Below are 17,314 nucleotides of genomic sequence, written 5' to 3'. Positions count from 1 at the left end.
CAAAATCCATGGATGCTCAAGTCCCATTAAATATAATGACATAGCAAAATGGTGTCCCTTATAAAAAATGGAAAATCAAGGTCTGATATTTGAAATTTATACTTTTTCGGAACATTTTCAAACCGTGGATACTTGAATCTGTGTATAAAGCATCTGTGTATAAGAAGGGCCGACTGTACTTCCAAGAGACAATCAGTTGTCACCATACACTCAGGGATAGTTAAAAACCTTTTCATTGATACATATGCAAGCATCTCCTTTGTCTTTCACTGATGCTTGTTCATATCGCTTTTATTAAATTTTAGCAAACTGCTTCTAAGAGAATTCCACAACTCGACTTCCACAAGAGAGAAGGCCCAGCCCATATCTCAGCCAGACCTCCCCTTCAAAGGGAGTAAGACATCCACCTTCAAGTGGAGGAAAATGGTCCTTCAGGCAGTCTAAAGACTAGCTCTCTCTGACAGGTTGCTGGCAGGAACAGAGACCTGGTTTGACCTGACATGCACCTAGCAGGCATACACTTTGCATGCCTGCTACTTTCCATCTTGGCAGCGATCCCGATTAGAAAGACAGAAAAGTATCAGACCCAAACTTCTCCAGAAGAAAAGCATTTCTCCGCCTCATCAAAGCTCCTTCAAGCACTTCAGCAACTCAAAGCGACTTTTTTTCCTGTCCTTATTTTGGAGGGGAGGGTTAATTAGAATATTGTCAATTAAAGGGACATTCATTCTGCCTATGGAAGAGGTTTGTGCTATTAACATATTTTTAATAGGGACATTAAAACAGGAATATGCAAAGGGACTGAAACGTAGATCTCCGGTCTCCTGGCAGTTATTCCAGTTCTTTAGACAATTCATCCTTCAGATGCACAGCCACTAAGATCCAAAGGTCATTGGAGCCTTTGTATCCCGTTGTATGGTCCTTAACAAACAACCTTTTGTTCTCCTTTTCTCAACGGAATAAAGTTGCAGCCATTACAATAATTAAGTTCTACATCCAAGGCTTGCATAGGCATCATTTAGCTAGAAACCTCTGCTGTCTCATTTATTTTTCCCAAGTTGCCAACAGGAAGCATCTCTTTTTCCATAAGTAAATGGAGAAACTTAAGGTGGGATCTCGATTGCAAGAAAGGAGTTTCCTATTTTATTTCATATTGCTCACTCTTGTTTTTATGCACTATGGCAGTTGTCAATATTTATTGGTTAGCGCATGGGCTGTCTCAAAGTACCACAAAACTAAGCAGAACTCTATATAAAATGCTACACAAAAGTTATATATAAAAGTTAGATGAAGAATATGAAAATAAAATGAAATATGTAAAAACAGAAATAGAACTACAATACACTAAACAATACAGCGAGTACAAACGTGTGCAACAAAACTTGTAAAACACTGTGTTAAATTCTATGTGAAAGGTTAAAAGATATGAAGATATAAAAATGGATAAGCAAAAAACATTAACACAAAAGTCAATAACACCATAAGCAACTGGAATTTTTATGCGCTACATTTTACTCTTTAAACATGAAGTTTTAATAATTATTTTTGGATAAATTTATATAAATAACACATGCGCACATACACACACACACACACAAAAGAAAGGCAGCCCATGCAATACACCAAGATTCACACAAATGCCACTATTTTATATAAAGGACACCATTTCGCATTGCCATTGTGTTTAATGGGATTTGTGCATCCATGGATTTTGTTATCCACGGGGGATCCTGGGACCAAACCCCAGCGGATAACAAGGGCCCACTGTACTAAACTTTTTTAAACGGAAAAACTCTTTCAAATTCCTCATGTATCTTTACTCCAAGTCTAGTATGGGTCCTTGTATTAAGGAGTGGGTCCTACTAACCAGCACTTTGCAAAACTATACTGTATTTTAAAATTGATATTGTCCCTTCTGACACTTAGGATAGCATTGTATCCTCTTCCCGGTGAATTCCCATGAAAGTGTTGCAAGGCACAGGACAATAAAATTCAGTGAGTCATGTCCTGAGGACCTTATTTGTAAACCAAACAGCAGCCTTCTTTAAGGCCATAGCAAAAGATACTACGTCATATCCTCAAAGTGTAAATGTTGATGGTAGGTAGGTTGGTTGTTTAACAGCAAACATCTCAACAGAGTTTCAGAGTATCAACCAAAGTAACTATATCGCCAAACTGCCCTCAAAATCCAACAGGAGGATTAATGTAACATACTTTTAGTAATGAGAAATACAGAAACTTCTTCAGAATGAGGATATGCAGGTTTACAATCCAGGAACAACTAGTAATACTAAACTCATTGTACTGAAAAAAGAAATACAGAAATCTAGTGTTGCCATGTTTGTTGCCTGGAATTACAGGCTTTTATAGCAATATTCATACAATCATAGAGTTACGTCCCTTGATCTAGACACTATACTTCTATTGATGCAGCCCAAAATTGCATTGGCTTTTTAAGCTGCCGCATTGCACTGTTGACTCATGTTCAACTTGTGTCAACAGTGCGACGGGGCAGCTAAAAAGGCCAGTGCGATTTTAGGCTGCATCAATAGAAACAACACGTCACGTTTTATTAGTGAGCATTAATAACTACGGAGAAAAAGTTAAATCTAGCATTTCAGTGGAAATTCTGGGGGGGGGGGGGGGACACAGACTCTTATGATGTTACGTGACGTTGGTTTCAATAGTAGAAATCAATGAGACAAATAGAAGAGCAAATACACTGTCACTTGCCATAAAGAGCCATGAGCAATTGGGGGGGGGTCCCCCAAAAGCTACTCATCTCTAGAAGGAGCAGATATAAAACTTATTTGTGGGAATTTGCACATGGCGACTTGAAGACAAACTAATTTTTAATACTAAAAAACAAAACTGGGGGGGGGGCATATCTATAGAAGCCACTTCCAAGTCAAGTTTATTGCTTATGGCCAATGGCCTTTGCATAAAGCGACAATACATACAACAAATGCATACAAAGTTCAAACATATATTTATATAAAAAAATACAAAACTTTATAGATTTAAAATTTAAAATAATTGTTATCCAGTGTAAGTTTCTCAAATTTCGTCATCATCTTTACAACTTATGGCTAACTCTGTTGTGTATTTCTTCCTAATTTCTTTGGCTGCTAGGGCACACAAGGCTACTCTCCAAGTCATGTATTTGTCAGAAGCCACTTAATCCAAAGCCAGACCAGAGCACTATGCCCCAGACTGGCTCCAGACCAACCACAATGGTGACCACATGCACCAAGCCAAATCTGGTGTGGTATTGCATCACTGTGCCCATGAATCGGTCATTTTGTCACCGCATCAGCTCCATTGGCCTGCCCCCTTCAGTGTCACTGCTGCAGCCTCGCTAGCCAAGTACCTCAATGGTCATAAGACCATTTGGAGAGCCTTGCCATTGCTTCTGTTGAGGTCAGAATGGGATGTCTCACCATCAGATCAACAAAGAAGGGTCACTCTATCCCTTCTCATTGATCGCACTGGTGTCCTGTTCTGCCATCAGCATAAAGCAACAGTAATGGCTCGACTCTCATGGCCAGTTTCTCACAGTTTGGCTAGTGAGAAGGTTAAGAGTTGATATGATAACCCTATTTAAATACTTGATGGGATGTCATATTGAGGAAGGAGCAAGCTTGCTGTCTGCTGCTTCAGAGAACAGGACCCGGAACAATGGATGCAAGCTCCAGGAAAAGAGATTCCACCTGACAGTAAGGGATGTTTGACAGTGGAACAAACTCCCTCGGTGTGTAGTGGAGTCTCCTCCTTTGGAGATCTTTAAACAGAGGCTGGATGGCCATCTGTCGGGGATACTTTGAGAGTTCCTGCATGGCAGAGGTCTCTTCCAACTCTATGGCCTGTTACAGACAGCCAAAATATAGCTGCTTCCAGTCACAGTGGAGGTATGGTGTTTCAATGATGCATGCGCCCTAAGAGTCCAGAAGCCACACCAAAGCCACGCTCCAGTCCTTAGGGCTGTCTGTAACAGGCCTATGATTCTATGATTCTATGAAACAGCACTGCTGGTTCCAAAGAGGATCTATCTCCTTCCCTGTGTTCTTCAGCAAAGGTATGGGAGATGGCATCACATTTGCTGTCTAGACAATGGGATCAGGCCTAATCAGACCTCTGAATTCTACCCCAATACAAAATACAAAACCTTATAGGTCACAGATGAAAGGTGCCAAGTCTGAACGTTAAGCATGATTGGTGTAAATAAATTCAATTTATGTTTTCTATGTTTGTTGTACTCTTGTCGCTATAACACCAACAATACAATGATACTGACACCTCACTCTCATCCCACCGCAGCTGGCCTGTGCTGGTGTGGTGAACTAGTAGCTGAGATTGACAAATCCCAGGTTTTCTGCTCACTGAACTCCACTGTGTTTCTGCTATCAACCCCAGAGCTGGTATTTACTGCAAACTGAATCTTCAGGCCAAATAGCAGTTACGAAGGAAAAGCAGGAAACAAATATGGTGGCCTCATCCAAACAAGGATCACATGCTTGTTTAGGGCCTAGCAGCTGTTTTCTCCAAACGCTTTTAAAAAGTGTCACTAGTATAATATGTGGTTTAGCCCTGAGGGGAATGTGTTAATATGTGGTTTGGTCCTGAGCTTTTGCTTGCAGGTAGCAATTTCTGCTTGCCTGCCTGCCTACCCAAAAAGGCTGTGGATGTCTAACAAAACAGCTGCTGTGGGTTCCTTTTGACATATCTGGGGACCATATGGGGAACTGAGTATGAACTAGGTGGGTAACGCCATAATATCCTCAAGGCATTATCACATTTTGACTGATGGTTAACGTGGGGGTGTCCCTGGTGTAAATGTTGATGATTGGCCCATGGCAACAGTGTTGCCAGGGATGTTGAGAACATGCTAGCACTGTAACATAGACTTTTGTTTCTGGAACTGTTCTGGTCCTTTCTGTTCTGCTGCAGAGGACTGTAGCTATATTTTATGCAGCATCAGTATTTTCTGGGGGATGCCAACATGAACATACTGTAGCGGAGTGGACAACTTGTAACATTCACAATGCTGTTGGAGCACAACTCCCAAAGGGCTATTGCTAGTTAAGGCTGATGGGAGTTTCAGTCTGGCATCTCTAGTATGGAACATTCAAAAGAAAATTTATATTCCAAAAGCAAGGCTGGCACAGCAAACCTCTGGTGCCCCACCAAACTACAATTCCCAGAATTCCACAGCACTGAGCCATGGCAGTTAAAGTGGTGTCAAACCAGATTACATCTGCAATGGAGATGCAGCCTTGTTCTGCTTCCTCAGAAATGTGTGTGTATCTGATTCTTTTCTAGCTATATATCCTTATGAAGGGGGGGGGGGCAGAGTTTAACTGATGAGCAGTATTTGAATCGTAGGAGTAGCTGCACACATATGTAACTTAAGTAGATTTGACTCCTACTGTAAAGATGGATTTATGCATATACACCATGTGATAACAAAAGTGAACATTTTTGCATATCATTTCTATTTTAAGCAGCGCTACAATTCAGAGCAAATAAAATCTACAGGATGGGGCGTCCTGCATTTCCGACCATATTTAGGATTATCAGCAATCCTAAAAATACCTGTTGATTTACTTCTGAATAAGCATATTTAGGATATTCCTATAAAGTAAATGAGAATGGTGCAGGAAGTAAGACACAAATTGGTAAGTTTTGATCCCAAAGGGTATTGTCATGTACTTGTGCTTCATGCAGTATACTAGTGTTTCAAACATGTTTCTAAAATACCCTTGAATACCAGCTACACTTGTCCCACCACATTCACTGGGGTTAGGGGCACAGGACCCCCCATGAATGTGGAAAAACTGCAAATAACAAAAACACTATAGCGGGTTACAGACCGCCCGTTTGGGGCGGCCTGCACCCGCCCTTCTCCCTGATGTTTCAGGGCCTCAGCTGCCAGACCGGCAGCCTCCGAGGCCCCGATCCACCGCTTTGCAGGCCGTGGGGAAGCGGCAAAAGGCCGCTTCCCCGCAGCCTGGAAAGGAGTGTCCTTGGGGCTTCAAGCCCCAAGGACACCTGGCGACGGCGGGGACGAGAAGAAAGGGGCCGCTTGGCCCCTTTCTCCTCTGCATCACTGGGCACAGCCATGTAAAGGCTGCGCCCAGCGACACAAACCCCAGAAGGAGCTCCGTTTCAGAGCTCCTTCTTGCACTGCAGAAAGAGCGCTCTAGGCGCCCTCCTGCAGTGCAAAGACATCACGTCCGTGCCGCCTCGTTTGGAGGCAGCGTGGTCGTGACGTCGTAATGGCAGTGGCCGTGTAGAACGGCCACTGCCATTTTGTACAGAATGGGTCCGTATTAGGGTTAGGGGCGTCAGGAAGTGACACCCCTTTCTAACCCTAATACAGACCCAGTCCATATTTTCAGGCCTGTCAGTAACGGGCCCAAGTTTTTACTTGAGAGAACACCTCTCTAGGAACCTCTAGGTCCTCCAGTGCAACTCGGTGGTCAACATCTGCCAGACATAGAATTGTGCTGGAGGCACTACAAATGCCTAGTGGAGTGCTCTCTCTAGCAATCTCTAGGTCCTTCAGTGCAACCTTTGGTTAAAGTTGACCATAAAGTTGTGCTGGAGGACCTAGATATTCATAGAGAGAACATATTCATAAAATCTGTGAATAATCAAATCTGCAAAAGTCAAAGCCGCAAATGTGGAAGGATGAGTGTAGTTAGAAAAATCAAGACTAAACAAAAACCTGAATATGCTTTGCAACAGCATTTGTGGGCTGTTCGTGTCAATCTCAAGCAAAAGCAGTAGGTGACTACACGGAGAGTAACAAGTTTAATCAAGTTCAAAGTGTTTCTCAGACAGGACAGGCTTTGTTGCTGTAGGCCTTTAGGTCATTTGCAACTTATGGTGACACAAAATCATGGGGTTTTCTTGGCAAGATTTGTTCAAAGGGGTGGGGGGTTACCTTTCTCTAAGGCTGTCTTGGCCAAGGCAACCCACTGAGTTTCCAAGATTAAGGAGAGATTTGAACCCTGGTTTCCAGAGTCATAGTCCAATGCTCAGACCACTACATGACACTGATTCTCCAACTGATGCAAAATTAACTAACTAATGAAAGTTGCTTGCTCTTCTGCACACAAATGTTTTGATGCACAACCCACATAATCCATCACCACCAAAGGAATTTGTAAGGCAAATGTGGAAGGCCACCTTCATGTTTCTCATAATGCATAATCCTTGACTATCCCATTGTGACTTAGGCAAATTACAGCTGCCTGATTCAAGTAGATCATATCAAAAGGAATCCCAGTTCTGTTAAGCACAGACCTTTAAATAATAAAATAAATAAATAAAGATATTTATTTGTATCCCGCCTCTCCCTGGATTGGATCGAGGCGGGAAACAAAAAGAAGAAACAGAAATATCCCTAAAGGAACTGATACATTTAATCGCTGACCAAAAACTAGAGAAATGAATTAATAGTTTAAACGGTACCAATTGAACTGAAACCTATTTTTTAAAATGCTTCTCACAGATTATAACTGTATCAGTAACTATCTTCATGACCATCATCAGGTATATTCTCATAGGATCAGAGACACAGAACAAACCATAAAATGCTTGAAACCATTAACTAAAGGTCAGTGCACCTTTAACCTCCTCTCCTCAAAAGAGAAAAACAGAGGAAGCAATGCTGGACTGTTGGCATTTATTCTAAAATAATAATAAAAAAGAAACGTTGGCACAGTGTAAAGTAAACAGAGGTGTGTGGATTAAATGCTTCAAGAAATAAGAAACAAAAAAGAGAAATCAAAAGGAAGCCTGTTCAGAAATGCTCCGTGATTCATTAACCAAACGTCCTGATCTCCACTGAGGATCATACTAGCAATCCAAGATCTTTTCACTTCCAGCTTCTGAAAGAACAAAGACCAGGAAGAGAATAATAGCTTCCAAGCCTGAACTGGTTCGGGGCATTTCATTCTATGTACATAATGAGAACGCAATGAGCAGTAAAACCAGGGAAGGAGCATGTGCTTTGCGGCCTCTGCTCACTGCAGCACCGAGTGTCACACACAGTTTATGAAGCACTTCCAGGATGGTAATGAGCGCACTTTATGGCTGCACTTGCACACTCCAGAACACCTCCCCTTTCTTTCCCAGATCATTAGACCTTTCCTGCATTGCACAGAACAACTTCCTCCTGCAACACTGAAACACTTCCTAGCCGTCACAACAGCAGGTTTCAGAGCCAATGTCTTTTTAATTCAAAGCAATGCCCCTTATCTTTGAAGCCTGGCAGCTCTCCAGGAACCTACACAACTGTTCAGTGTAACCCAAACAAAATCTCGATAAGGATAGATGCCACTTTTCACAATCCAGAGATGCAGGCTCAAAAAGCCACTGGATTAGTTTTCACCGGCAATTACGCATTTGCAAATCTATATTCAGAACATGCTTTCCGACTCTCCTTGCTTCAAAGCTTCACAGAAATCCAGCTCAACATGAATCCACCCACATGTATTACCTCCAGACCACAAGCCACATCAACAGACATGCTCATCGTGCCCCATCACACTTCATGATGAGCTGTGGAACAGAGATTAAGCCTTAGTAGATCTCCAAGATATAAGTCATTTTGGCCCACAGGAAAATCCATGAAAGAGAGTTCTGTGGTACCCAAAACATAACAGTGTAACTCTACAGCACTATATAAATAAAGTATAATAATAATAACAACAACAACAGTGAAAGAAACACAACTCGGTCCACATATGTGGGTACATGGGTTGTTTTGATACACCTTGGGATGGGCACATTAACTATCAAATTACATATTTGGAAGGGACCTAAAAGGTAATGTAGTGCAATAAGTCAATGCAAGATGTTCACTATTTACTGCATCATCCACATCCAGCCTTGGCTTAAAAACCTCTAACAATTGCATTAATAGGGAATGGATTTTTGTGTCCAATCCTGACTGCAGTCATACAGAAGAAAACCCCACAGATTTCAATAGCACTTTCTCCCAAAGTAACTGAAGGCTGAAAAATCTAATCCACACTTTATTCAGAAATAAGCTTTATGCCTATGATGGAAACCAGTTAACACCAGCCTAGAAGTCAACACAATTTTGTTCCATAAAACTGTAAGGCGAACACACTTTTGACCAGGCTGGATCTGGGTCTCTGGCCTAAATCCAACAGCTAGCCCCAATTGAAGCAGACACAACAAATTAAGTGCTCAAATGTAAGTGAATGCTTATGTAAATCCCACTGCTTCAATGGATCTAGTGTCTTGGGGACCAGCAGTGGCCTGAGTGTTGGATGAAGAGTCCAGGACACCAGGGTTCAAATTCCTGCTTCCACTGGGTGACCCTGGGCAAGTTACACCATCTCAGCCTCCGAGAAAGGTAATGCCAAACCTCGTCTGAAGAAATCTTTGGAAGAAAACCCTTTGAAAAGGATGAAGATGATGATGATGGAGGAGGAGGAGGAGGAGATGAAGGAGATAAGAAGGAGGAGATGAAGAAGATGGAGATGAAAAAAGGAGGAGATGAAGGAGATGAAAAGAGGAGGAGAAGGAGATGAAGAAGATGATGATGAAGAAGAAGATGGAGGAAATGAAGGTGAAGATGAAGGAGATGAAAAAAGGAGGAGGAGGAGGAGATGAAGGAGATGAAGGAGATGAAAAGAGGAGGAGAAGGAGATGAAGAAGAAGATGAAGAAGAAGAAGATGGAGGAAATGAAGAAGGTGAAGATGAAGGAAATGGAAAAGGAGGAGGAGGAGGGGATGAAGAGGATGATGAAGATGGAGGAGGTGAAGGAGGAGATGAAGGAGATGATGAAGATGGAGGAGATAAAGAAGATGATGAAGGAGATGAAAAAGGAGATAAAGAAGGAGAAGAGGAAGCCGAGGAGGCAATCCCCCGGAGAGGCCCCTGGCTTTGGGGTGGCCCTGCCTTGCCTTGGGGGCCCACCTGGGGCCAGCCCTGGGACGCCCAGCCAGCCAGCCTTGGCTCCTCCGGTTTGGTCCCGCTTGAGCTGCCCTGGCTCCTTGGGAGGGGGTTGTGTGGCAGCTGGAGCGGTCCGAAAGCGGATAAGAGCCTTAGCCACGTGCGGAAGGCAGAGAGGCCTGGGGTCCTTACCTGCGTTGGGAGGGAGCCCCCAGCCCTCTTGGCTGCTGCAGAGGCAGAGGGTCCCTTCCCTTCGGAGCTCGCCGCCTTCTTCTTCTCCTCCTTTCTTCCCTTCCTTCCTTCCTTCCTTGCTTGCTTTCTTTCAAGGGCTCTCCAGAGCCTCCTTGCCTTCTTCCTTTCTTTCGCCTTCCCCCATTTTCGCGTCCTTCGCAGAGAGCAAGCAGAGCCCTTGCAACAAAAGCCGGGCGTGGAGGCAGAAAAGAGGAGGAGGAGAGGAAGGAGGGAAGGAGGAGAAAGAGGAGGGAAGGAGGGGGCAATGGGGGCGAGGCCAAAGAAGAGAAAAGGCTGAGGCTCGCTCTCTCTCTCTCTCTCTCTCTCTCTCTCCCTCCCTCCCTCTGCATTCAAGATAGAAGGGATGGAGGAGGCGGGGGAAAGGCCCATTGGCACCTATGGAAAAAGAGGAGCCCAATCTCTGTCAGCAAAAGGCTCCTCCTTCGCCTGGGATGGCTTTGGGGGGGAGGCGTCCGCACTGCAGGGCTAACCCGCTTCCACCCCACTTTTTCTTTCCTTTCCCAAGTTATTTTTGCAGCAAGTACTAGACAACATCAGAACATACAAAACAGTGGGCAGGTTTTGTTTTCCAAACCTACGTCTTTACAATGGATTCCCCATGTCCATCCAGTTTATCCAAACCTTTATCATTTCATGACCAGCTTGGTAGATGAAGGGAACGCTGTGGATATAATATATCTTGATTTCAGTAAGGACTTTGACAAGGTTTCTCATGGCATTCTTGCAAACAAGCTTGTAAAATGTGGGTTAGACAAGGCAACTGTTACATGGATTTGTAATTGGTTGACTGGGTGAAGCCAAAGGGTGCTCAGCAATGGCTCTTTTTCAGCCTGGAGAGAAGTGACCAGTGGGGTCCCTCAGGGCTCTGTCCTGGGCCCAGTGCTGTTTAACATCTTTATCAATGACTTCAATGACAGAATTGGGGGCATACTTATCAAATTTGCAGATGACACCAACTTAGGAGGAGTAGCTAACACCCCTGAGGACAGGATCAAAATTCAAAAGCACCTGAATAGACTAGAAAATAGGGCCAAAGCTAACAAAATGAACATCAACAGGGAGAAATGTAAAGTACTACACTTAGGGCAGAAAAATGAAATGCACAGATATAGGATGGGAGACATCTGGCTGAATGAAACTACGTATGAAAGGGATCTGGCAGTCCAAGTAGACCATAAGTTGAACATGAGTCAACAGTGTGATGTGGCAGCTAAAAAGGCCAATGCAATTTTGGGCTGCATCAATAGAAGTATAGTGTCTAGTTCTGTGCACCACAATTCATTGAGAAACTGGAGCCATGTGTCCAAAGGAGGGCGACTGAAATGGTGAAGGGTCTGGAAACCATGCCCTATGACGAAAGACTCAGGGAGCTGGGGATGTTTAGCCTGGAGAAGAAAAGGTTAAGAGGTGATATGATAGCCCTGTTTAAATATTTGAAGGGATGTCATATTGAGGAGGGAGCATGCTTGTTTTCTGCTGCTCCAGAGACTAGGACCCGGAGTGATGGATGCAAGCTCCAGGAAAAGCGATTCCACCTTAACATTAGGAGGAACTTCCTGAGAGTAAGGGCTGTTCGACAGTGAAACACACTCCTTCCTCGAAGTGTAGTGGAGCCTCCTTCCATGGAGGTCTTTAAGCAGAGGCTGGATGGCCTTCTGTCGGGGATGCTTTGATTTAGATTTCCTGCATGGCAGAATGGGGTTGGACTGGATGGCCCTTGGGGTCTCTTCCAACTCCATGATTCTATGATTCTATAATTCTTTATTAAGGGCTAGTTTTCTGTCTGCAGGGAGTGTTTCTGCATTGGGATCATTTGTTCATACAGACTTCCGCCTACAAGCTGAAGAGACATGGTCACAAGATCTATTTCCCAGTGAGAAGCAGGCCTGGGAAAAAGCACCGGGGTGAGATGGAAGGAAGAAATCAAATGTGGTTTGGCTACATGACTTGGCAAGGAAAGGTTTCATTCATGGATGCGTAGAGCTGCTTGAACAGAATGAGCTGATGCAGTTCCTGCAGTTTAATAACATTGTATCCATATCTCTTCCCCATGTTACTGGTTTCAAATCTACAATGTAGCATTCAAAAATTTTGTCCCCCCCCCCCCCCCGGCATCCTAGCTGCTTTGAGCCATATGGAGTTGCTGGAACTTTGGAAGGTCACTGTGTTTCTATCCAGAAAAGGGAACTCCCCTCCCATCTTAACAAAATTGCAATTGTTTATTATAATCTCTGTAGAAAGGATCCTCAGATCTTGCTAGGATCTGTCGATGTGCGATAGTGTCATACTCTCCACAATTCTCAGATGAAAACTGGAACATGTGCAGGGCAAACAGACTGGGGTAAAGATGGCAAAAGTTATTACTGAGGAAGAATATATAAACCAGGAGAAGCTGCACTGCTTTGCCTGAACCCCTTCTTTCTCCTTCACTGAGTGCAAACTACTTTTGCACTTTGAACTTAGCTTGCAGCAACTGAAGTAAATGGAGGACAAAGTGTGAAAGTGGGAGAAGGAGAGAGAAATTGGTACATTTTAAAAGCCGTCAGACAATTAACCGGGAGTGTGCCGAATCGAGACAGCTTTGAGGTATGTAGTTTCTGATGCACTCCTTGAACATATATGTGCCAGAAACTGAAATGAAGAAGAGTAGTTATTTACTCATAGCACCTGATTATGTAAAGGAGATCATAAGGAATTCCTTATAATAGTTATACCATTTTATTTAAGAGCTATGATCCTGACTGTGAAAATATCTCAGCTTTGACTTTGTGGAGCTTCTCAGAATCCTAAACGCATTTTTATTTCAGAGTGTGGGACTTTGTGTTTTCCTCCTGCACTGAAATTACCACACCTTTTTTTACTCTTTAATTTGGTAAATTGACACAATTTTGCCCAATCGACTAAGGCATGTTGCAACATACTTTTTTTTTCGGTTGTGTACATTTTAGTTATTCACATTTGCAAATAAAGGCATAGCTTTGTGTGAATTTTATCCACCTAAATATAGTACCCTGCAGATATGTGAGTCAAGGTCCACATTTTCAGATCAGAACAAGTTTCAGGAACTGTAGGGAAAATACTTTCATGGGGACTATTAAGTCCATTTTTTAAACCACCCCTTAACCATATTTAACCATCATATTTTTGTGCATATGTGAATATTTAGTATTTAAAAATCTTGCAGTGCAGCCTTTTGAAAGCTTCCCTTTCTTTCTGTTGCTAATTTTATTTTTCCTATGAATTTATTTTTCCAGACCTGCACTGCTGAAATTACTGAGCACATGCCTCTCTTCGCACAATGCCTTTAAATCAACCTGAACTCTAGGTCCATGCCAGGGTTTCACTGTGTGAGATCAGCCTCAAATCAATAAGTTGCTACTTATGCCTTTCATGAATTATGGAACCATTCATCTCTGGTAATTCAATAGCTTGTATCACCGTTGCAATTAAGTATTAATTTGTCAAAGATCCCTCTGCTTAACAGTAAAACAACACTTGGTCATGCTTAGGTAAAACTTGGAATTTTAATAAAAAGTGGTTTTCTTCTCGCAGCCATTTTCTTGGGTAGATGTGGGGGAAGAGAATCGGATTCACTATGCTGAAGCTCTCAATATGCCCCTGCAGAGACTTATCAATGCCTTAACAATACTATACTCAGCTAATCCTAAAAATGTGGCTGTAGCTGGATTTTGAAGAGCAAGAAGAAATCAAAAATGCCTTAGAATCGTAGAATCATAGAGTTGGAAGAGACCCAAAGGGCCATCCAGTCCAACCCCATTCTGCCATGCAGGAACTCTCAATCAAAGCATCCCTGACAAGTGGCCATCCAGCCTCTGCTTAAAGACCTCCAAGGAAGGAGACTCTACCAAAATCTCCAAGGAAGGAGTGTGTTCCACTGTCAAACAGTTCTTACTGTCAGGAAGTTCCTCCTAATGTTGAGCTGGAATCTCTTTTCCTGGAGCTTGCATCCATTGCTCTGGGTCCTAGTCTCTGGAGCAGCAGAAAACAAGCTTGCTCCCTCCTCAATATGACATCCCTTCAAATATTTAAACAGGGCTATCATATCACCTCTTAACCTTCTCTTCTCCAGGCTAAACATCCCCAGCTCCCTAAGTCGTTCCTCATAGGGCTTCATGGCTTCCAGACCCTTCACCATTTCAGTCACCCTCCTTTGGACACATGGCTCCAGTTTCTCAATGTCCTTTTTTAATTGTGGTGCCCAGAACTGGACACAGTATTCCAGGTGGTGTCTGACCAAAGCAGAATAGAGTGGCACTATTACTTCCCTTGATCTATACACTATACTTCTATTGATGCAGCCTAAAATTGCATTGGCCTTTTTAGCTGCCGCATCACACTGTTGACTCATGTTCAACTTGTGGTCTACTTGGACTCCCAGATCCCTTTCACACGTATAAATCTCCTTAAGCCAAGTGTCTCCCATCCTATATCTGTGCATTTCATTTTTCTGCCCTAAGTGGAGTACCTTACATTTCTCCGTGTTGACGTTCATTTTGTTAGCTTTGGCCCAGCTTCCTAGTCTATTCCAGTCATTTTGGATTTTGATCCTGTCCTCTGGGGTATTAGCTTGAGATGCTACATCTTATTGACGCAACAGGGTTTGAAAAGAAGGTGGCTTTCATATGGCACAGAAAGCTTGAGGCAACAGTAAGAACGAGAGAGCAACAGAACGAACCAGATAAAATAAAAATGACCTTTTTGGTCTTGGAGATTCAAATCAACTAAGGACAGTTCCTGTTCAAATCGGTGGCTCTTGCTTCCAAGTAAGTGTGCCGGGTATTAAAATGCAAGGTTATTAATTGCATACAGTCCTAGAGCTGCAAGCAGTTTTCTGCGCATGCTGACAAAACCCACTCCCACTGCTTGCTTCTCTCTTTTCCTGCTGCAGACGCTGTAAATAGGTCATCCATATTTGGGTGAGGGGTACACAAGAGAGACTTGTAATATGAGTGTTAATCGATTTCTTCCCCTGCTCTAACAGAGATATGCCAGACTCAGTTCATGAAAGATCATTACCAAGGAAGCATGAGAAAATTGGGAAAAGATTCAGTACCCTTAGAGATGATCTATTATGAACTGAGTATGGAAAGATTTTTTTCCAGTTTGAACTGTTGCAGAATCCAGTACCTTGATGATCTGGTTTTGGGAGAAAGCCCGCATGCTTCTGCTTACACACTACAATGGAGTTGATCATACAGGGGAAATTCATGCAAAAACGGGATTTAAAAGCTGGAAAGAAACCCACAAAAGTGGTTTGTTTTTTCACACACGTCATTGTTAAAGTAGTGTTAACCCGAACGGAAAGTAGACAAAGGGCCCAAACAGACAGGCCAAAATATAGCTGCTTTGGATCACTTTGGAGGTATGCTGTTTAAATGATGCATGTATCCTAAGAGTCTGAAAACTGCGCAGTTTTGGTGCAGCTTCTGGCCTCTTAAGATGCATGTGTCATTTAAACAGCATACCTCCAAAGTGACCAGAAGCAGCTTTATTTTGGCCTGTCTGTTCAGGCCCAAAGCCACCCCTTTTTACTTTCTGGATTTTGTCTACTTTCCATCTCTTTTCAAGTTAACACCACTTTAACAATGACGTTGTGTGGAAATCATCCCGCTTTTGCAGTTCTTTCCTGATTTAAACCCCTGTTTCCACATGGGATTTCCCTTGTGTGATAAACAGTTAGCCCTATCATCCCCAGACAGGTTCCCATTGCCACTGCAAGTCTTTTCTGCACTATAAAGCCATTGCAAGTGGTGTGAAACAATGAAGTAAAAAAATACCAACATCTGTGAACTTGATGATTTGCTCTTTCCCGACCTAGAACATCTTTGCAGAGATTTTTAAAAAATACCTCTTGCTTAAATTACCCCGCATAACCATTCCCTCCTGGACATTGCAACATAAATTCACTAGAGCTTTAAAAAGTTACTTGTTTGGACTATTGCTCCCAGAATCCCATAGCCAGACTGGATTATTCATTCTGAAAGGTGTAATCCAATAATAACAACAACAACAACAACAACAACAATAATAATAATATCCCAGAATTACTAAAGGAACAACTAAAGGAACCCCAGAGACCAAGGTCTGAGGCCATGAAGCCAGTCTCTTTCCCCTTCCCATTCTTTTTCTTACCATTTCCCATAGTCTCAGGTCACTTTCTCATATTTAATTTTGCTATTTGTGCATACGCAAACTGTGTCAAGGTCGGATGGCAATAGCATTAAACTCACCACGGATGCCCCTAAAATAATAATGCCAAACCTGATGAGTATGAGCATCTACCCATAAGGAAATGCATAGCTGTTTATCACTGTTAAGGGTTCAGGGCAATTCCCTTGCCTCACTGGAACGCCATTTTAAGAAAAGACAAATATTTTGCAGCCTTTGCTTTACTTGCTGTATATACTCATGTATAAGTCTGGAAATTTTAGTCAAAAAATTGACCCAAAAAAAACTGAGTTGACTTATCCATGGGTCATTGTAAGTAGTGCACTTTAACTCTTATTTAAGAAGAAACCATACCTTTGTGAAAAGCAAGAGCATAATCTGTCCTGGATGCTCTGACTTCTGTTCTCTCATCCATCCAGCCTTTAGGATGAGCACAAACAGTTGTGCTTGCTGAAATTTTGTAAGTTGTTTGGCTTTGTTTTCCTTGCTTCATTCTTTAGATCCTTTGTTACATGCCCCTAAGTTTTACCCTCGACTTATCCATGGGTCATATCAAAACCCATAATTTTGGCCCCCAAACCTATCCTCTGCTTATACATGGGGTCAACTTATAGTCGAGTATATACAGTATACATCATTAAAATTACATGTAAACTTAAAAAGCAAACAGCAGACTAAACAGCATGTCCCTTAGGGCCAACCCACACTGCAGAAATAATGCAGTCTGACACTGCTTTAACTATCTTGGCTCAGTGCTAGAGAATCCTGAGAATGGTAGTTTATTGTGGCATCAGAGCTTTTTAACAGACAAGGCTAAATGTCTCACAAAACTGTATTCCCTATCATTGAGCCAGGGCAGTTAAAGTGGTCTCAGACTAGATTATTTCTGCAGTCTGGATTGGACCTTAGAGTTCCAGGACGCCAATATAGCAAACGTAT

At 42.6% G+C, this 17,314-nt stretch overlaps 1 protein-coding gene across 1 annotated transcript in view; it reads right to left on the bottom strand.

The window, feature by feature from the left end:
- ARHGAP32 (Rho GTPase activating protein 32) overlaps positions 1-10,373 on the bottom strand; it is a 305,906-nt gene extending 295,533 nt beyond the window's left edge. Inside the window, exon 1 of the mRNA XM_042472624.1 lies at positions 10,127-10,373. The gene's annotated coding sequence lies outside the window, so the exon portion shown is untranslated. The remainder of the gene's footprint in view (positions 1-10,126) is intronic.
- Between the last annotated feature and the right edge of the window lie 6,941 nt (positions 10,374-17,314).

Source organism: Sceloporus undulatus, chromosome 6, assembly GCF_019175285.1.
Source record: "Sceloporus undulatus isolate JIND9_A2432 ecotype Alabama chromosome 6, SceUnd_v1.1, whole genome shotgun sequence".
Taxonomy (NCBI): Eukaryota; Metazoa; Chordata; class Lepidosauria; order Squamata; family Phrynosomatidae; genus Sceloporus; species Sceloporus undulatus.
Note: the sequence above shows the minus strand (reverse complement) of the source record. Positions and strands in the feature narration are given on the sequence as shown.